The sequence below is a fragment of the Manihot esculenta genome, chromosome 7 (assembly GCF_001659605.2).
Source record: "Manihot esculenta cultivar AM560-2 chromosome 7, M.esculenta_v8, whole genome shotgun sequence".
In the NCBI taxonomy this organism is placed as follows: Eukaryota; Viridiplantae; Streptophyta; class Magnoliopsida; order Malpighiales; family Euphorbiaceae; genus Manihot; species Manihot esculenta.
The window spans coordinates 17,087,688-17,110,604 of record NC_035167.2 but is presented as its reverse complement, the minus strand read 5'-3'; positions in this window follow the sequence as shown (position 1 = coordinate 17,110,604).

Below are 22,917 nucleotides of genomic sequence, written 5' to 3'. Positions count from 1 at the left end.
CCATAACTAATTTATTGAATCAAACAAAGGAATCTAAGTATCAATGATCAATCCCAACAACTGAAGTGGATCCAATTCTTCAACTAGAGCCTTTCTCATAATTGAATCTCTCTATTTTAATTATTTGCTTTCTTTTATTGCTTTAGTATTAGTTCAATTGAATCAATCTTTAAACCCCCCTTTTTAATTTGCTTTCAGTTTTATTTACTTTCAGTTTATTTTCTTGGTCTTGATAAGAAAGATAGGTAAGTATCAATTCCCTGTGGATTCGATCCTTTCACCACTATTGTAACGACCCGGAAACCGGACCGCTACCGGCACTAGGATCCAGATCGGCTTAAGGCCGCCGGGACCCGTAGCAAGCCAAACATACTTCCTGTATACCTGTTTAATCCCATACATGATCAACACATACATAAAAATTTTAAACTTTTCTTTTCATTCATTCACCAAACTCAACCTGTGCATGCACTAAACATAAACATAATCATTAACCCCACACTGGAGTCTTCAACAATGCTCCAATGGGGTAACATAACATGCATTAAGTTTGGTCTACACAAAACATCATTAAAATCATGTACTCAAGGGGATTAACAACATACCGGGGTCAAGCACAATTCTATCCTCAACAACACTATTACATTACATAACTATTCAATACTTTACATTTCATCATGTCCACATCTAACTATTACATAACATAACTTTACTCTTCTTGACCTCCTGGCCTATCCCGTACCTGCAAACCTGGGGGATTAGGGAAATGGGGTGAGCTACTAGAGCCCAGTGAGCAGAATAGTAAAACATTAAATTTAAAGTCCATGCTTTCATGAAATGCATTACATTACAAACATATCACATAAAGGATGAACTTGTCACCAATAGCCCTCTACATAATCCAATAGTGCTAGAACGTAGAATGTGTCCTAGTCTTTCCCTTACATATCATGTCATATCATTCCAATGTGCCAGGGATGTAGAATGGGTCTTCCTGGACTTTCTCTTACATAGTGCCAGGGACGTAGAATGGGTCTTCCTGGACTTCCATACCGTATCATCATCATATCATACCATATCATTCCATACGAGGGCTACAGGATCACTCAACATTCATCCACATCAACAACATAATATGCAATGCAACATAATCGTGAATTCTAATGCAACAACCTAATATATCTCATGGCATTCATGATGCGTGAATCATGCTAAAACCTTCATTATTTGCTTAAAAACGTAAAGATTCATTCTACTCACCTTTGGCTAGCTCTGACAAGACTCTGAAGCAGCTGACTCACTGCTGCGGGCCTCGGTTCCTCGGGTCCGAACCTACACAGGTGGACTTAAATGAGGGACCAAACATCCATGAATCATGACTCTAAAATACTCCCCAAAAACCCCCTAAAACACCTTTAAAAAATCACATAAATCATGCAAAGGAAGGCTGAACAGGACACTTTCGGCGGCAGGTTCGGCGGCCGAAAGTCCCTCCAGAGCCGAAAGTCATACACCTTCGGCGGCACTTTCAGCGGCCGAAGGTTCCCTCCAAAGACGAAACTCATGCATGTTCGGCGGCACCTTCGGTGGCCGAAACTCCCTTCCAGAGCCGAAAGTCCACTTTCGGGGGTAGGGTTCGGCAGCCAAAAGTTGGCCTCCACAGGCAGGTTCGGCGGTCGACAGTCCCTTCGGCTGCCGAACTTGAGTTCTTCCAAAGGGCAGAACTCAGCCTCTTTCATGCACAAATGCCTCCCAAACCATTCCATCATGCATTAACCTAGTCTACAACATGCAAACTCAAGCCAACAAGCACATAGGGGTCTCAAACTAACTTAAACCCCAACCAAAACACATCAAACAACTCACATTGCTCAAAAAACTCGACATAAACCCATAAAACCAACCATAACCTAAACATGCATTTCTACCCCACAAAACTCATAAAACTTGTTTAAAACATATATACTAGAATGGCAGGATCGAAGCTTACCTCTTAAAGATCTAGAGGAGAAACGATCCTAACTTGGAGATGGGGGAGATCTCAACTCTTTGGTCTCCAAGCTCCAAAACTTGCTCTTTTGTCAAATATCTTCAAATCAAGGTAAAACTCGTTAAAAATCTAAAGATCGGAGGAAAAACATCAAAAACGAACCATGGGAGAGCAGGGACTCACCGTGGCCGAAAATGGGGAGAAAACTCGACCGTTTCGGCAATGGAGCCCTTTTATAGGGGCTGCCAGACCACCTTTCGGAAGCCTAAAGTGCCTCCAAAACTCATGCAAGTTCGGCGGCCGAACATGAGGTTCGGTGGCCGAACCTTTGAAATTTTCAGAAGCCTAACTTGCCCCCCTAAACTATCCAATGTTCGGCGAACGAACTTGAGGTTCGGCGGCCGAACCTGGAAATGCCTCCTTGGTCTTTTTCATTCAAAACTCAATTTCCTTTCTTGCTTAAAACCATAAAATACATTAAAACATTTTATGAAAACATGGTTTTACCCTTCTAGAGGTTTCCGACATCAGAGATTCCACCGGACGGTAGTAATTCTGATATCGGAGTCTAGCCGGGTATTACAACTATCTGCAGTTATAAAATTGTTGATAACTGAAAAGGTTATTTTTGACCGGTCTCGACAACCGACAGTCAAAACTACTGTAACGACCCGAAAATCAGACCACTATCGGCGCTAGGATCCAGGTCGGCATAAGGCCGCCGGGACCCGTAGCAAGTCTAACATTCTTCCTGTGAACCTGTTTAATCCCATACATGATCAACAACATACATAAAAATTTTGAACTTTCCCTTACATTCATTCACCAAACTCAACCTGTGCATACACTTTTCATAACATAAACATTAACCCCACCTTGGAGTCCTCATCAATGCTCCAATGGGGTGACATAACATAAATTAAGTTTGGTTTACAATAGTTATCATTAGACATTAAGATCATGTACTAGAAAGGGATTAACATAATACTATGGTCAAGCACAACTCTAAACTCCTATAAGCATCATTACATAACATTACAATACTTTACTTATACATTACATCATATTCATATTCATGTCCACATCTAGCTATTACAAACAACCTGACTCTACTCCTGCTGACCTCCTGGTCTACCCCGTACCTGCAAATCTGGGGGTTAAGGGAGAGGGGTGAGCTATAAAGCCCAGTGAGCAGAATAAATAAACATTAAATTTAAATTTCATGCTTTCATGAGATGCAACACATCACAAACAAATCACATCAAGGATGGTATTGTCACCAATAGTCCTCTACATTCCAAGGTGCCGGGACGTAGAATGGGTCAACCGGTCTTTCTCTTAAACATAACATATCATAACATTCCAACGTGCCGGGACGTAGAATGGGTCAACCGGTCTTTCTCTTACATAGTGCCGGGACGTAGAATGGGTCAACCGGACTTCCATACCATATCATACCGTATCATATTACATCGTATCATATTGAGGACTAAGGATCATCCAACATCCATCCACATCATCATCAAGTTATGCAATGCAACATATTCGTGAATTTCTGATGCAAACAACCTAGAATATCACATGGCATTTGTGATGCATGAACATGCTCAAATCTATATTTATTTGCTTTAAAACATAAGTGTTTATTCCACTCACCTCTGGCTGAAGCTCTACTGACTCAGAAGCAGCTGAACTCAATGCTGGGGTCCTCGGTTCCTCGGGTCCGAACCTACACAGGTGGACTCAAATGAGGGACCAAACATTCATGAACATGACTCTAAAATACTCCCCAAAAACGCTCTAAAACACCTTAAAACAATCATAGAAATCATGCAAAGGAGGGCTGCACAGAGCACTTTCGGCGGCAGGTTCGGCGGCCGAAAGTCTCTCTAAAGCCGAAAGTCATGCAGGTTCGGCGGCACCTTCGGCGGTCGAAAGTGCCCTCCAGAGACGAAAGTCCATTTTCGGGGGCAGGCTTCGGCAGCCGAAAGGCTTGCCTCACAGACAGGTTCGGCGGCCGAAAGTCCTTTCGGCTGCCGAACCTGGTTTCTCCCAAAAGGGCAGAAACTCAGCTTTTCAATGCACACTTTCCTCCCAAACCCTCCAATCAAGCATCCAACTCTCTCAAATCATGCATAGACACTTGCATCAACACATAGCGGTCTCAAACTATCCTAAACCCCAACTCAAACACATCAAACATGCATAACCAACAGACATTGACCATATAATCACATAAAACCTAACAAAGTTCAACTAACCTAAACATGCATTTCTACCCCATAGATCAACTTAAAACTTGTTTAAAACATACAATGAGCTCAAGATCGGCTCTTACCTCTTGAAGATCAAGAGAGAGATGACCTAAACTTGGAAACCAAAGGAAAAGAGCTCCTGAGTCTTCCAAGCCTCAAAACTTGCTCTTTGCTAAAAAATCTTCAAAACAAAGTAAAAACTCATGAAAATCATGAAAGATTTGAAGAAAAATACTCAAAATCGGCAAGGGACGGCGGAGAACTCACCTTGGCCGAAAATGGGGAGAAAAGCTCGCCCATTCGGACAAGGAGACCCTTTTATAGGTGGCTGGCCAGGCCACTTTTGGGGGCCTAACATGCCTCCACATGCATGCCATGTTCGGCGGCCGAACCTGGACTTCCCTCACTTTTGCCTTCGGGGGCCTAAAGCACTCCCGAAGTGCATGCATGTTCGGCGGCCGAACCTGAGTCTTCCTCTCAAGACTATTTTCATTCAAAACTTAATTTCTTTCTTGATTAAACCCATGAAATACATTAAAACATTTTATGAAAACATGATTTTACTCTTCTAGAGGTTTTCGACATCGAGATTCCACCAGATGGTAGGAATTCCGATACCGGAGTCTAGCCGGGTATTACATTCTTCCCCCCTTAAGAACATTCGTCCCCGAATGTTCACCAAACAAACACATGACATAGTATAAAACATAAACATTCATACAAAGCACATAAAAACTCACCTTAGAAGAGATGAGGATATTGTCGGAGCATAGACTCCTGTGTCTCCCAGGTACACTATTCGATGTTGTGGTGATTCCAAAGGACTTTCACCATCGGGATTTCCTTGTTCCTTAGCTTTCTGATCTGGGTGTCTAGAATCCGTACTGGCTGTTCAACATAGGTAAGATCTTCTTGGATCTCCATATCAGGCTCACTAAGAACCTTACCCGGATCTGACACAAACTTTCGTAGCATAGAAACATGGAAAACCGGATGGATTCTCTCCATTGAAGCAGGTAAATCTAGCTTATACGATACATTCCCAATCTTTTGCAAGATCTCAAAGGGCCCAATGTACTGTGGAGCTAGCTTACCTTTCTTCCCGAACTGAATCACCCCTTTCATTGGAGACACCTTGAGCAATACCAAATCCCCCTCCTGAAACTCTACTTGCCTTCTGCGGATGTCTGCATAACTCTTCTGTCTGCTTGCAGCAGTCTTGATCCTTTCTCTGATTATGGGCACCACTCTACTGGTGATCTCTACTAGCTCAGGCCCTGCCAAGGCCTTTTCTCCCACTTCTTCCCAACAGACAGGCGACCTACACTTCCTTCCATACAAAGCTTCATATGGGGCCATCCCTATGCTGGCATGATGGCTATTATTGTAGGCAAACTCCACTAAAGGTAGATGCTGCCTCCAAGAACCGCCAAAATCCAGCACACACATTTTGAGCATATCCTCTATTGTCTGGATGGTCCTCTCTGATTGTCCGTCCGTCTGTGGATGGAAAGCAGTGCTAAAATCCAACCTGGTACCCATAGCGTTTTACAGACTTCACCAAAACCTGGAGGTGAACTGGGGTCCTCGATCAGACACTATAGAAACAGGAACCCCATGCAACCTGACAACCTCATCAACATACACCTGCGCCAACTTGTCCACAGAATAGCCACTCCTGACAGGGATGAAGTGAGCAGATTTGGTGAGTCTGTCTACAATCACCCATATGGAGTCCAATCTGTTGGACGCCGCCGGTAGCCCCACCACGAAGTCCATAGCTATATTCTCCCATTTCCACTCTGGAATAGGTAGTGGGTTAAGCATTCCAGCCGGCTTCTGATATTCTAGCTTCACTCTCTGACACACTTCGCAGGCTGACACAAACTGTGCCACTTCTCTTTTCATAGCTGGCCACCAATAAACCTTCTTCAGATCTTGATACATCTTGGTGGCTCCAGGGTGCATGCTATATCTGGCATTATGAGCCTCTCTCATAATGTCTCCCTTCAGCCCTACGTCATCTGGTACACACAATCTGTTTCCATAGCGGAGGATCCCCTTACTATCAAATCTGAACTCACTATCCTTGCCCGACTGAACAGTCCTGGCAATCTTCACTAACTCTGGGTCCTCATGCTGTTTCTGAGCCACCTGCTCCAGAAACACGGGTGCCACTCTCATCTGGGCAACTAAAGCACCCGTACCAGACAACTCCAACTGTAGACCTTCATTCATGAGCTTGAAGAACTGCCTCACCACCGGCCTCCTCTCTGCTGAAATATGGGACAAACTGCCAAGTGATTTACGGCTTAAGGCGTCTGCCACAACATTCGCCTTACCCGGATGGTACTGGATCTTGCAATCATAGTCACTGAGCAGTTCTACCCATCTCCTCTGTCTCAAATTCAAATCTCTCTGACTCAGGATGTACTGCAGGCTTTTATGATCGGTGAAGATCTCACATTTTACCCCATAAAGGTAATGCCTCCACATCTTGAGTGCAAAGATTACCGCTGCCATTTCTAGGTCGTGTGTAGGGTAATTCAACTCGTGCTTCTTCAGTTGCCTAGAAGCATAAGCAATCACCCTTTCATTCTGCATTAGCACACAACCCAGTCCCACTTGGGACGCATCGCAAAAGACTGTGAAGTCCTCATTACTAGATGGCAGAGCTAACACTGGTGCTGAAGTCAACCTCTTCTTTAGCTCCTCGAAGCTCTCTTCACACTGGTCGGTCCACACGAACCTCTGGTTCTTCTTAGTCAATCTGGTCATGGGAGCTGCAATCTTAGAGAAGTCCTGAACGAACCTCCTATAGTAACCTGCTAAACCCAAGAAACTCTTGATCTCTGTCACCGTAGTGGGTCTAGGCCAGTTAGCTACAGCTTCCACTTTCTTGGGGTCTACCTCGATTCCATTTTCTGACACCACATGCCCCAAGAAGGAGATGCTCCTCAGCCAGAACTCACACTTGGAGAACTTGGCATACAAGCCATGTTCCCTCAAGGTCTGCAGAACTAACCTCAGATGATGGGCATGCTCCTCTGCATTCCTGGAATACACTAAGATATCATCTATGAAGACAATAACAAAGTGATCCAGGTACTGGCTAAACACTCTGTTCATGAGATCCATGAATGCTGCAGGGGCACTGGTTAACCCGAACGGCATCACAAGGAACTCATAATGCCCATATCTGGTCCTAAATGTTATCTTCGGTACATCCTCTTCCCTTATCCTGAGCTGATGGTACCCTGATCTCAGATCTATCTTGGAGAAACAACCTGCTCCTGTTAGCTGGTCGAATAGATCATCGATCCTTGGCAACAGGTACTTATTCTTGGTAGTGACCTTGTTCAACTGCCTGTAGTCGATACAAAGTCTAAGGGATCCATCCTTCTTTTTCATAAATAGCACTGGAGCACCCCAAGGTGAGGTACTCGGTCGGATGAAACCCCTATCTACCAGCTCTTGCAACTGCTCCTTAAGCTCCTTCAATTCTAATGGTGCCATCCTGTAGGGAGGAATAGAGATCGGTCTGGTTCCAGGCATCAATTCAATTTCAAACTCTATTTCCCTAGCAGGTGGTAAACCTGGCAGCTCATCTAGGAAAATGTCTAAGAACTCACTGACCACGGGCACTGAGGCGAGCTCTCTAACATGACTATCCAGCTCTCTCACATGAGCCAGAAAACCCTAACAACCCCTCCTAAGCAACCTACGAGCCTGAAGGGCTGATATCAAACCTCTAGGTGTACTCCCCATGTCTCCTCTGAAGACAACTTCTGACCCATCCTGACATCTGAACTTGACTACCTTGTCTCTGCAGTCCAAGGTAGCACCATGGGTAGATAGCCAATCCATCCCTAGAATGACGTCAAAATCTGTCAAATCTAGAACCACAAGGTCGGCGGACAGGCATCTTCCCTCCACAAAAACTGGACTACACAGGCAGACTGACTCTGCCGCTGACGGGTCACACTTGGGTCCACTGACTCATAGGGGACACTCTAGCCAAGAGACCATCAGTCCCAACCTCTCGATGGCCCTCGGAGCAATGAAAGAATGAGATGCACCAGGGTCCATTAATGCATACACATCAGAACAACCAATGATGAGATTACCTGACACCACTATGTTCGACGCATTTGCCTCCTGCTGAGTCATGATGAAGATCCGTGCTGGAGCTGATGGACCCTCACCCCTGAAGCCCGCTGAAGAAGAGGCTGCCCCTCTTCCTCTGCCTCTGCCTTTGCCACTAGCCTGAGTCGCGGCTGGAGCTACTGGCTGAGCCACACTACCAGAAGCTGTCTGCTGAGACTGTACCACAAAAGCTGCCCTAGGACACTCCCGTGCCATGTATCCCTCCTGCCCACATCTGAAGCAGGCTATCGTCCCAACTAGACATACTCCTTTGTGCGGCTTCCCACACTTCTTGCATACTGCATTATCTGCTTCTGAGCTCGAGCCACCTCCTAATCCCAGACCTGACTTGATCTTGCTCTAGAACTTGTTCTTCTTTGGCTTCCTAGTGGTGTTGCCCCACCTCTTACTGCCTAAACTCAGAGAAGAAGGGTCTAACTTTCCCCCACCTGGGGTCTTTGAACCAGAAGGCTGTGCCACTAACTGCTTGACTTTCCCTTCGATTATAGCACTAGCCTCCATCCTCCAAGCCATATCCACTATGGCATGGAAACTCTCCCTCTCTGCTGACTGAATCAATGAGGAATACCTGGAATGGAGCTTCATGATATACCTCATTGACTTCTTCTGATCTGTGTCTAGATTCTGCCCAGCAAACGGTAATAGCTCCAAGAATCTGTCTGTATACTCATCCACACTCATCTCATCCGTCTGCCTCAATTGCTCAAACCCAATCATCTTCAATTCTCTTGAACTGTCAGGGAAAGCCCATCCTGCAAACTCATTTGCAAACTCCTCCCATGATAGGCTGTCCAACCTCGGGTTCACATAGTTCTTAAACCACTCTCGGGCCTTCTTGCATTTTAGTGTGAACCCAGCCATCTGAATGGCTCTACTGTCATCAGCTCCTATCTCATCTGTAATTATCTTGACCCTCTCAAGGTACACAAACGGGTCATCACCGGTTTCAAACTGGGGAGCATCCAGCTTCATGTAATCGGTCATCTTGACCTTGCTCCCCCCAGATGAGCTAGGTTTAGGCATTTGGGTTTCTGGGACAGTAGGTGCTGCTGGTGGTGGAGGAGGTGCAGCATCCCCTGGGGTAGGGTTTGTTGTACCTGGATGGTAGGATGGGGGTGGATACATACGGTATTGTGGGTACGGTGGGTAGAAAGGTGGGTATGGCATCTGAGAGTGATAAGGGTTAAAACTGGGGTAATCCGATGTACCTCCCATCGAATACCCGGGATTATGTGAAAAGGGTGGGTAGTAAGGTGGCTGGACAAATCCCAAGGCCTGAGTGCCTCCTTGGGACTCTCCCATTCCCTCTTCCGACATACTTACTCCGAGACTGCCATCCCTCCTCTGATCCACATCCATCTGATCCCCCACATCCTCTGACATATCTCCTTGCACTGTCCCCCTCACTGATCTGCTTCTACCCAGATCCAAAGACCTTCTAGGGTCCCTTACTGCTCTTTCTCTGCTGGACCTACTTGACATTGCCCTAGGCAATGCAGGAGGATGGGCATCAGTGCCCTCGTCCTGGGGTGGTACTCCAGTCAATCGTGCCGATCGACGAGTTCCTCTCATCCTGTTGTCTGAAAAGCAGCACGCATCACATAAACATTAGCATCAAATGGTTCATGTGCAAACACATGAACCCGCATTACATACATCACATACATAGCATATCATTAATGCACATGCATATACTCATGGCATTTCACATTATCATTCAAGACAGGACTCTTCATCCTATCCTAGTGGACATGATCTTTCTATTGTGCTTGACCTTCTATAACATCTATGAGCCCGACATTCTAGGTCCGACCATATGAACCTAGGGCTCTGATACCAAATCTGTAACGACCCAAAAATCGGACCGCTACCGGCACTAGGATCCAGGTCGGCATAAGGCCGCCGGGACCCGTAGCAAGCCTAACATTCATCCTGTAAACCTGTTTAATCCCATACATGATCAACATAATACATAAAAATTTTGAACTTTTCCTTACATTCATTCACCAAACTAAACCTGTGCATACACTATTCATAACATAAACATTAACCCCACCTTGGAGTCCTCATCAATGCTCCAATGGGGTGACATAACATAAATTAAGTTTGGTTTACAATAGTCATCATTAGACATTAAGATCATGTACTAGAAAGGGATTAACATAATACTATGGTCAAGCACAACTCTAAACTCCCATAAGCATCATTACATAACATTACAATACTTTACTTATACATTACATCATATTCATATTCATGTCCACATCTAGCTATTACAAACAACCTGACTCTACTCCTGCTGACCTCCTGGTCTACCCTGTACCTGCAAATCTGGGGGTTAAGGGAGAGGGGTGAGCTATAAAGCCCAGTGAGCAGAATAAATAAACATTCAATTTAAATTTTATGCTTTCATGAGATGCAACACATCACAAACAAATCACATCAAGGATGGTATTGTCACCAATAGTCCTCTACATTCCAAGGTGCCGGGACGTAGAATGGGTCAACCGGTCTTTCTCTTAAACATAACATATCATAACATTCCAACGTGCTGGGACGTAGAATGGGTCAACCGGTCTTTCTCTTACATAGTGCCGGGACGTAGAATGGGTCAACCGGACTTCCATACCATATCATACCGTATCATATTACATCGTATCATATTGAGGACTAAGGATCATCCAACATCCATCCACATCATCATCAAGTTATGCAATGCAACATATTCGTGAATTTCTAATGCAAACAACCTAGAATATCACATGGCATTTGTGATGCATGAACATGCTCAAATCTATATTTATTTGCTTTAAAACATAAGTGTTTATTCCACTCACCTCTGGCTGAAGCTCTACTGACTCAGAAGCAGCTGAACTCACTGCTGGGGTCCTCGGTTCCTCGGGTCCGAACCTACACAGGTGGACTCAAATGAGGGACCAAACATTCATGAACATGACTCTAAAATACTCACCAAAAATGCCCTAAAACACCTTAAAACAATCATAGAAATCATGCAAAGGAGGGCTGCACAGGGCACTTTCGGCGGCAGGTTCGGCGGCCGAAAGTCCCTCTAAAGCCGAAAGTCATGCAGGTTCGGCGGCACCTTCGGCGGCCAAAAGTGCCCTCCAGAGACGAAAGTCCATTTTCGGGGGTAGGCTTCGGCAGCCGAAAGGCTTGCCTCATAGATAGGTTCGGCGGCCGAAAGTCCTTTCGGCTGCCGAACCTGGTTTCTCCCAAAAGGGCAGAAACTCAGCTTTTCAATGCACACTTTCCTCCTTAACCCTCCAATCAAGCATCCAACTCTCTCAAATCATGCATAGACACTTGAATCAACACATAGGGGTCTCAAACTATCCTAAACCCCAACTCAAACACATCAAACATGCATAACCAACAGACATTGACCATATAATCACATAAAACCTAACAAAGTTCAACTAACCTAAACATGCATTTCTACCCCATAGATCAACTTAAAACTTGTTTAAAACATACAATGAGCTCAAGATCGATTCTTACCTCTTGAAGATCGAGAGAGAGACGACCTAAACTTGGAAACCAAAGGAAAAGAGCTCCTGAGTCTTCCAAGCCTCAAAACTTGCTCTTTGCTGAAAAATCTTCAAAACAAAGTAAAAACTCATGAAAATCATGAAAGATTTAAAGAAAAAGACTCAAAATCGGTGAGGGACGGCGGAGAACTCACCTTGGCCGAAAATGGGAAGGAAAGCTCGCCCATTCGGACAAGGAGACCCTTTTATAGGTGGCTGGCCAGGCCACTTTCGGGGGCCTAATGTGCCTCCGCATGCATGCCATGTTTGGCGGCCGAACATAAGGCTCGGCGGCCGAACCTAGACTTCCCTCACTTATGCCTTCGGGGGCCTAAAGCACTCCCGAAGTGCATGCATGTTCGGCGGCCGAACTTGAGGTTCGGCGGCCGAACCTGAGTCTTCCTCTCAAGACTATTTTCATTCAAAACGTAATTTCTTTCTTGATTAAACCCATGAAATACATTAAAACATTTTATAAAAATATGATTTTACCCTTCTAGAGGTTTCCGACATCGAGATTCCACCGGACGGTAGGAATTCCGATACCGGAGTCTAGCCGGGTATCGTACTGATGGAAGTGAATCAAATATGGGTAACAATTATAAGATCTTTAAGAAGTCAGTCAGTGGTGAGTTACAAAGGCTCAATAAGACTCTTGAGAGGTTAACTGAAACTATGGAGAGTTTGAATGTCTCACAAGCTTCCACTTCTACAAGAATACCTCAAAGAAATCTTAATTGCAATAATGACTGCGATGATTCGGATGTGTTGGTTAATAATGTGTTGCTTGCTGCACATTATGAGATGCTTGTTGCTAGGCGTGCTCTGAATATGCAGGTTAAGAAAGAAAGCCTAGAACAACGGGAAAACATATTTCACACGAGGTGTTTGGTTAATGGAAAAGTGTGTACTCTCATTATTGATGGAGGTAGTTGCACAAATGTGGCAAGTGTGTATATGGTGGAGAAATTGGGCTTGGCTTCTATTGAACACCCTAAGCCATACAGGTTGCAATGGTTGAATGATTGTGGTGAGGTTAGGGTTACACGCCAGGTGGTTATACCATTTTCTATTGGTAGGTACAAGGATGAGATATTGTGTGATGTGGTACCTATGCAGGCAAGCCATATGTTGTTGGGTAGGCCGTGGCAACATGATAGAAAGGTGCAACATGATGGGTTCGATAACAAGTATTCCTTTACTTATGAAGGACAGAAGGTTACACTCGCTCCTTTATCACCTCAAGAGGTATATGCTGATCAAATAAAGATGCTGGAGAGGGAGAGGGAGGCTTCGGCCTTGGCTACAAAGGGGAGTGAGAGCTTGAGTTCTGCAATAAAAATGAGAGAAAAGTGTGAGTCTGAGGGTAAAGAGGCTGGAAAAGAATCAACACTAGTTCATGGAGGGAAGGTGGAGAAAGAAAAGAAGAAAGAAGAGGCTAAAGTTTCAATCTCAACTTCCATAGAGATTGAAATTGAAGTGGAAGTGGCAATGCATGAATCTAATGTAGTTGTTGCTGAGAATTACATCAATGAACTTATAGAAGAGGTTGTGAATGATGAGGGACATGGGGAGCACGTGATTGATGAGGTGGAGGAGGTGAATGAGACTGTTTTGGAAGTTTTAGAAGAGAATGGGTCACATCCCCAAGACCTTTCTATGACTAATATTTTTATGCCTAGTTCATTTGTTCTTGATGTGCAGGTTGTTGATGAAAACATTCATGACCAAAGTTTTATACTATTTTCACCTATTCAAAAGGAGGTCTTTGAAGATACATGGGTTCCTAAAGCTTCCCTTTTTGATATAAATATCAGTAAGATTCGAGGACGAATCTTTTCTAAAGAAGGAGAGAATGATACGGATCCAATAGGCCAAATTTCTAACAATGGTGTGGAGCAAACTTATGTCATTCAAATGGATCGAAAAGGAGTTCAAAATCATATTCATATGATCCATATATATTTGGGGCGTGCTTCAACTTATATGGGACAGGTTTGGTGCAACACTTGCAATCATAGGCTTAGAGAGCCTAATCAAACCTATGGGCTAAAACTACACAAAGGGAAGCCTAAGGTGAAGATCAAGTAAGGTTTTTGTGAAGATTCAGCTTTGTTATGATGGGCTTGCTATGTTTTATTATTTGAACACTTATTTTATTTTAGCTTTGTTTGGGCTTGTATTCTGGCCATATTTTATCTTTTAAGTTTTAGAGTGTTGGGCCATGTTTTGGGTTTATGTTTTAATACTTATGTGTTATTTTAGTGTGTGATTGGGCTTGGGCCTTATGTGTTTAAGTCAAGCCCAAGAAGAGTGTCTTAGGGTTTTATTTGTTTTTCTCCTTACTATATAAGGATAAGAAACAATTGTAAGAGGGAGCTTTTAATCAAATATTTCAGAATTCTTTTCATGCCTTTGGCGTGTATTGCTTTGAGTGAGAGTAAGGATTTGCTTTCATCAATTGCACCAAGAATCTTGGCTAACTTATCAACTATCCGTTGTGGCGTTTGTCGGATTCTCATCTAAATCCTTCAATCATTGGTGTTTCAGCTTCTCTAAGTTTGGGGTGCCATAGGAGGTGAGTTTATCAAATCTTTGGATTCCATATCTACTTGTGCGTGTGGGTTTGAGGCTTGTGCCATAGGGTTCCGCGTCAAGCTCTCCGTCGTCCCTCACCGATCTTGAGTTTCTTCCTTCAAATCTTTCACGATTTTCTCAAGTTTTCACTTTGTTTTGAAGATTTTCGAGTATAAAGCAAGTTTTGGAGCTTTGAGGTTCAAGAAACTCAATCTCTCCCATCTCCGAGCTAGGGTCGTTTTCCTCTCGATCTTCAAGAGGTAAGGGCCGATCTTGAGCTCACTATATGTTTTAAACAAGTTTTAAGTTGATTCTTGGGGTAGAAATGTATGTTTATGTTAGTTGAGCATTGTTAGGTTTTATGTGTTTTATGGACAATGTATATTGGTTTTGCATGTTTGATGTGTTGTAGATGGGGTTTAGGATAGTTTGAAGCCCCTACGAGCTGATGTATGTATCTATGCATGTTTTGGATGAGTTGTATGCTTGATTTGAAGGTTTTGGGAGGCAAATGTGCATGAGGAGCCGAGTTTTTGCCCTTTTGGCAGAAACCAGGTTCGGCAGCCGAAGGACTTTCGGCCGCCGAACCTGCCTGTGAGGCAAGCCTTTCGGCTGCCGAAGCCTGCTACCGAAAGTGCCCTATTCAGCCTTCCTTTACATGTTTTGCATGATCGTTTTGAGGTGTTTTAGGGGGTTTTTGGGGGATGTTTTTAGAGTCATGTTCTAGTATGTTTGGTCCCTCATTTGAGTCCACCTGTGTAGGTTCGGACCCGAGGAACCGAGGACCCCAGCAGTGAGTTAGCTGCTTCAGTCATTGTCAGAGCTAGCTGAGGTGAGTAGAATAAACCTTTATGTTTTAAAGCAAATAAATTATAAAGTTTTGAGCATGTTCATGCATCATGAATGCCATGTGATGATTTAGGTTGTTTGCATTAGAATTCATGAATATGTTGCATTGCATTTTATGATGTTGATGCGGATTGGTTATTGAATGATCCTTTAGTCCTCATATGATATGATATGATGATGATACGGCATGATATGGTATGGAAGTCCGGTTGACCCATTCTACGTCCCGGCACTATGTAAGAGAAAGACCGGTTGATCCATTCTACGTCCCGGCATCTTGGAATGTTATGTTATGTTATGTTTAAGAGAAAGACCGGTTGACCCATTCTATGTCCCGGCACTTTGGAATGTAGAGGACTATTGGTGACAATACCATCCTTGATGTGACTTGTTGTGATGTGTTGCATTACATGAGAGCATGAGATTTTAAATGTTTTATTATTCTGCTCACTGGGCTCTAGTAGCTCACCCCTTTCCCTAATCTCCCAGGGTTGCAGGTATGGGCTAGACAGTGAAGTCAAGATGGATGAAGTCATGTGTATGTAATAGCTAGAATGTGGACATGATAAATTGTAAAATAATGTAAAGTTATGAATATTTATGTCATGTAAATGTTGATTTTGAGATTGAGGTTTAGAAATTGTGCTTGACCGAGTTTGTATAGTAATCCCTTTTGTAAACATGATCTATGTTTTATGATGTTTATGTTCCACCAAGCTTGTGTATGATGAGATGCCCCATTGGAGCATTTGATGAGAGCTCCAGTGTGGGGTTTATGTTTATATTTTATGTTTATATTTATGGGCATGCACAGGTTGAGCTTGGTAAAAGAAAAGTTCAAATTTTTATGTATACTATTGATCATGTATGGGATTAAACAGGTTTACAGGAGGTATGTCAGGCTTGCTACGGGTCCCGGCGGCCTTATGCCGATCTGGATCTTAGCCCCGGTAGCAGTCCGATTTTCGGGTCGTTACAACTACCCTGCTGGTGATTTCAACCAACTCTGGCCCTACCAGGGCCCTTTCCCCCACTTCTTCCCAGCAGACAGGTGACCTGCACTTCCTCCCATAAAGATCTTCAAAAGGAGCCATCTCGATGCTAGCATGATAACTGTTATTGTAGGTGAACTCCACCAAGGGTAAATGTTTGACTTGCGGTTGTCGAAGCCAGTCAAAAATAACCTTTCTGGTTATCAATAATTTACAACTGTAGATAGTGGTGAAAGGATCGAATCCACAGGGAATTGAATACTTACCTATTTTTCTTATCAAGACCAAGAGAATTAACTGAAACAAAAATAAACTGAAACAAAAATAAAACTGAAAGAGAAATAAACTGAAAGCAAATATAACTGAAAGAGAAATAAACTGAAACGAGATAAAATTGAAAGCAAAAATAACTGAAACGAGATAAAACTGAAACGAGATAAAACTGAAAGAGAAATAAACGGAAAGCAAAATAAACTGAAACGAGATATAACGAGATAAAACTGAAAGAGAAATAAACGGAAAGCAAAATAATCTAAAACGAGATAAAACTGAAAACGAGATAAACTGAAAGCGAAATAAAAATAAATTGCAGTAAAAGTAAAATGGGGGGTTTGAGATTGATTTAATTAAGCAACTACTGAAAGCAATAAAAGTAAAGCGAATAATAAAATAAAAGAGAAATAAATAATAAGAAAGCTCTAGTTGAAGAATTTGATCCACTTCAATTGTTGGGATTGATCATTGACACTTAGTTTCTTTTAATTGATTCAATAGATTAGTTATGGAGATGGAAGACGCTTCTTACCACCATGTCTCTCCTTATGATTAAACCAATTAGGGAGCATCCTCTAATTAATTACTAATTAACAAATTGCCAAGGAATGTCCTTGGGCCTTAGGCATCAAACAATTGTTAATTGCATGAAGAAAGAGAAAGATCCAATCCTAACTACTCAAACGCATGAGATGTTGCTAGATCATACAATTTCCTTGGTTTTTACACCAAGTATTCTTATGTTTGAATAATCCAACCAATTACGGACTTAAATCACCCAAACTAACATATTATTACCTTGCAATCAAGGATCAATTGGCCATATTGATCAAAACAACAAAGCAACAATAGAATTAAGCATGAGATTGTATGACTGTTGAATAACAAAAGATAAACAATGTTTGATCAAGTCTCCCAATCCATAAAACAACTAAAGCATCACCTAATCTTCAACTAGAATAAAAGGTTTCAGCCTCTCATGGCTGAAACAAAAATAAAAAAATAAAAGAAAAGAAGAAAGGTAGAAGAAGAGATGTGAATCCCGTAGGTGTCTCCAAGGTGGTGTGTAAAGGTTGTGTGGAGGCTCCTTATGTGTCTTTTTATAGTTGAAAGTGCTGCCCTAGGTCATACTTGCTTCCTAATTAGTGAAGAGGCTGCCCAAAGTACTGAAGAGGAAAGAATCGCGTTGCAAATTCTCCAGAATGAAGGAGGCGCGTGGATCAGGCTTCAGAAGAGGAAGGATGCGCGCGGATTGCAGAAGAGGAAGTGGAGCGCAGTCATTGAATGCAGAAGGGAAAGTGAATCTGTCCAGTCTTTCCTTTTTAGGTGGAGCCTTCGTTTGAATTTTGAATGCTGAATGTAGAAGAGGCAAGTGTATCTTCATGAGATCTTGCTGCCTAAATAGGAAGATATGACTGCTGCAGTGTGTGCACATCTTTGAACAAAGAAAGAAAGATCTGCGACTTGAATTTCAAATAATCTTCTGACTGAGGTTTCCTTATTTGCTTTTGCTTCTGCACTTTCCTTATTTGAAAACTTTCCATATTTGGCACTTTTTGGCAGTTTTAAGAGCATTTTCTCTAAATTGTCTCTTTACAACTAATATATGCAAAACATGATTAAAACCACAAAATTAAGCAGAAAAGATGTAAATAAAGATCAAGAACATAATGATAAAATGGACTAAAATATGATCTATCAAATACCCCCACACCTAGCCTTTTGCTTGTCCTCAAGCAAATAAACATAGTCAAACAAGCTTTCTTTGCTCTAGATCCTTATTACCACTTAAGCTCTTACTCAAGACATCTATTTTGAATCATTGCAGTGAAGAATATATGCATGAAGATTACTTGCCTTCTTTCCTTGTTTCCCTTTACTTACCATGGCTAGGATTTGTTTTACTCAAGTGAGAGATCATACATGCACATATTATTTGTTCAAATAAGACTCTTTTTAGCTTTCGGATTGACTTGCCCTTACCTTGAAGTACTTTATTCAGTCTTTTGCACTTAGATCTTGCTTGAAAAAGTCACCAACCTTTTGATGTGAAGGTACATATTGGTGATACCCACCCCCAGTTACTCAGTTGGTCACCTGTCCAAGTGGCTACTAGCTCTGTTCATAGTCTTTCAACCATTGGAACAATTTTAAATTTGTGCTCATGAGGTCTTTGCCTTTGCTGAATTTTCTTTCTCTCAATGATTTGGGCAAATCAACACCAATTGCTAAATCAAGTCAAGTTAAGTTCATTCACAATTTTCAATTTATTCTCTCTAATGAGTGTCATCAATATATTTTTCACCATGGCAAACTCAAAAATTCAATTCAAAAGGCAATTCTCAAACATGAATATAACTCACTGCAATTGATTCAACATAAGTTTAAAGAGTCATCACATCAATGGGGTCATGGAAAGAAAAGCTCATCAACATAGTCTATCAGTTTGAGTGAAGTAAATCGGAACACAAAAAGGAAGAAAACTGTGGTTGTGTGTGTTATTGAAAGCAAAACCAAAAATTGAAAAAAAAATCACACTGAAATGAAAATAAAAATTCAAACTGAAAATCAAAGCAAAAATTAAAAATTCAGAAATATGTACCCCCACACCTAAATCATGCATTGTCCTCAATGTATAGGAAATATTAAAATGCAAAAGAAACTGAGTACTCCCCTGGGTGTGGTGTGCATGGTGCGATCCACTTGATCAAGGCTCAAGTAATTAGAGAAGGGAAAAGGGTCCCAACTGCATTGAGTAAAAAGTGTAGCACTCCTTTTGATTTTGTCATAGCCCATCCTATTTTCTCCATGTACTCATGAAGTAACATGATTAGCTTCTCTTCTTTCAGATGAGGTGTGCCTCTAGCCCTTATGTTTGCATTTTTGAGATGATTGGGCAACATTTTGAACTCCAATTGATGTTTCTCTATGGCTAGCTGCAATTTAGTACTGAATTCAGGCAAAACAAACTCTACCTTATCCGGAGGTTTGGGAAGGCATTGATCCGCATGGTACTTTGGTTTAGGTGCTTGGAATACCATTTGTTCCTTGTGAGCATGGGTTGGATCTATGGCTGAAATGGTTTCAGTTTGCTCCTTCTACGCAAGGCTTGACTGAAAGGGAGGACTAGAGGAGCTTGACTGCGTTGGAAGCTGAAAGGATGCGATGGAGGTGGCTTCAGGTTGCGCAAGGCTCATCTGCGAATTCTCCTGAAGAGGTGCGACAGAGCTCTCTTCAGTCTGTGCTTGGCTGCAGTTCACCTGTTGGATGCAACAGTCAGTTTCTTTCAATTCTGGCTCTTTCTGGTTCTTTTCCCTGTTAAAATCATTGTTTAGCATATCATCTTGATCTACATAAAAATTTTCTTGGCTCATACAATCAATGATATCTAAACTTTCAGCAAGTTCTGTTTGATCAGTTTGTTTAGGCAAACAATTTTATGGTTGTTTTTCTTCAGCACTTTGTTCTTGCACTTGTGAACTTTCATCGTCATCCCATACATCTTGAAGTTCTTCCTCACTTCTTAATTTGATTGCATTCAATGATTTGTTCAATTGATTCTTTTGCTGTTGAATATTTTGTAAAGTCTTCATTATCTTATCAAGATTGGAACTTTGAGGTGTTGCTTGGGCTTGATAGTTTTGGTAGTAGTTAGCCCTTGTATAGCCATAATTCGGATGGTCTCCCCAATATGGATTGTAATTGTCAAGGTAGGGATCATGTCATGGCTGTCCATAGAATCCTTGAAATGCATGTACTTGTTGGTCCCTTGCATAGCCATAATTTGGATGGTCTCCCCAATATGGATTGTATGTGTCATGGTAGGGGTCATGTCTTGGCTGCTTATAGAATCCTCCATATGCATTCACTGGTTGGTCATACTCATAACGTGTAGGACATTGATCAGTTGGGTGTTCTACATATGAACAGATCCCACATGGCCTTGGTGGCTGTGTAGGACATTGATCAGTTGGGTGTTCTACATATGAACAGATCCCACATGGCCTTGGTGGCTGGGATGCTTGAATCTGTCGAACTATTCCTATGGCAAAGTCTTTCATAACAAATGTGAGTTGAGAATAGAGAACAGATGTACTTACCTCATCCATGATTCAGATCTACGACGGTGACTTCTTCGGAGGTAGATTCGGTGGTGCTTTTTTTTTTTTTGGTCCTGAAAGAAAAACAAATAAGTTAAATCAACTCCTCGGCAACGGCGTCAATTTTTGGCTCGCAGTTGTCGAAGCCGGTCAAAAATAACCTTTCTGGTTATCAACAATTTACAACTGTAGATAGTGGTAAAAGGATCAAATCCACAGGGAATTGAATACTTACCTATTTTTCTTATCAAGACTAAGAGAATTAACTGAAACAAAAATAAACTGAAACAAAAATAACACTGAAAGAGAAATAAACTGAAAGCAAATATAACTGAAAGAGAAATAAACTGAAATGAGATAAAATTGAAAGCAAAAATAACTGAAACGAGATAAAACAAAAAGAGAAATAAACGGAAAGCAAAATAAACTAAAACGAGATAAAACTGAAAACAAGATAAATTGAAAGCAGAATAAAAATAAATTGCAGTAAAAGTAAAATGGGGGTTTGAGATTGATTTAATTAAGCAACTACTGAAAGCAATAAAAGTAAAGCGAATAATAAAATAAAAGAGAAATAAATAAAAAGAAAGCTCTAGTTGAAGAATTAGATCCACTTCAGTTGTTGGGATTGATCATTGACACTTAGTTTCTTTTAATTGATTCAATAGATTAATTATGGAGATAGAAGACGCTTCTCACCACAATGTCTCTCCTTATGATTAAACCAATTAGGGAACGTCCTCTAATTAATTACTAATTAACAAATTGTCAAGGAACGTCCTTGGGCCTTAGGCATCAAACAATTGTTAATTGCATGAAGAAAGAGATAGATCCAATCCTAACTACTCAAACGCATGAGATATTGCTAGATCATACAATTTCCTTGGTTTTTACACCAAGTATTCTTATGTTTGAATAATCCAAGCAATTACGGACTTAAATCACCCAAACTAACATATTATTGCCTTGCAATCAAGGATCAATTGGCCATATTGATCAAAACAACAAAGCAACAATGGAATTAAGCATGAGATTGTATGAATATTGAAGAACAAAAGATAAACAATGTTTGATCAAGTCTCCCAATCCATAAAACAACTAAAGCATCACCTAATCTTCAACTAGAATAAAAGGTTTCAGCCTCTCATGCTTGAAACAAAAATAAAAAAATAAAAGAAAAGAAGAAAGGTAGAAGAAGAGATGTGAATCCCGTAGGTGTCTCCAAGGTGGTGTGTAAAGGTTGTGTGGAGGCTCCTTATGTGTCTTTTTATAGTTGAAAGTGCTGCCTTAGGTCATACTTGCTTCCTAATTAGTGAAGAGGCTGCCCAAAGTGCTGAAAAAGAAAGAATCGCGTTGCAAATTCTCCAGAATGAAGGAGGCGCGTGGATCAGGCTTCAGAAGAGGAAGGATGCGAGCGGATTGCAGAAGAGGAAGTGAAGCATAGTCATTGAATGCAGAAGGGAAAGTGAATCTGCCCAGTCTTTCCTTTTTAGGTGGAGCCTTCGTTTGAATTTTGAATGCTGAATGTAGAAGAGGCAAGTGTGTCTTCATGAGATCTTGCTGCCTAAATAGGAAGATATGACTGCTGCAGTGTGTGCACATCTTTGAACAAGGAAAGAAAGATTTGCGATTTGAATTTCAAATAATCTTCTGACTGAGGTTTCCTTATTTGCTTTTGCTTCTGCACTTTCCTTATTTGAAAACTTTCCTTTTTTGGTACTTTCCATATTTGGCACTTTTTGGCAGTTTTAAGAGCATTTTCTCCAGATTGTCTCTTTACACCTAATATATGCAAAACATGATTAAAATCACAAAATTAAACAGAAAAGATGTAAATAAACATCAAGAACATAATGATAAAATGGACTAAAATATGCTCTATCAATGTTGTCTCCAAGAACCGCCAAAATCTAGCACACACATTCTGAGCATATCTTCAATAGTCTGGATGGTCCTCTATGATTGTCCGTCCGTCTGTGGATGGAAAGCAGTGCTAAAGTCTAGCCTGGTACCCATAGCATTCTGCAGACTCCGTGTAACAGCTCGGAATCCGATACCCTTCTGTAACGGCCCGAACCGCTACCGGCGCTAGGATCCAGATCGGCTTAAGGCCGCCGGGACCCGTAGCAAGCCTAACATACATCCTATCACCTGGTCAAATCCCAT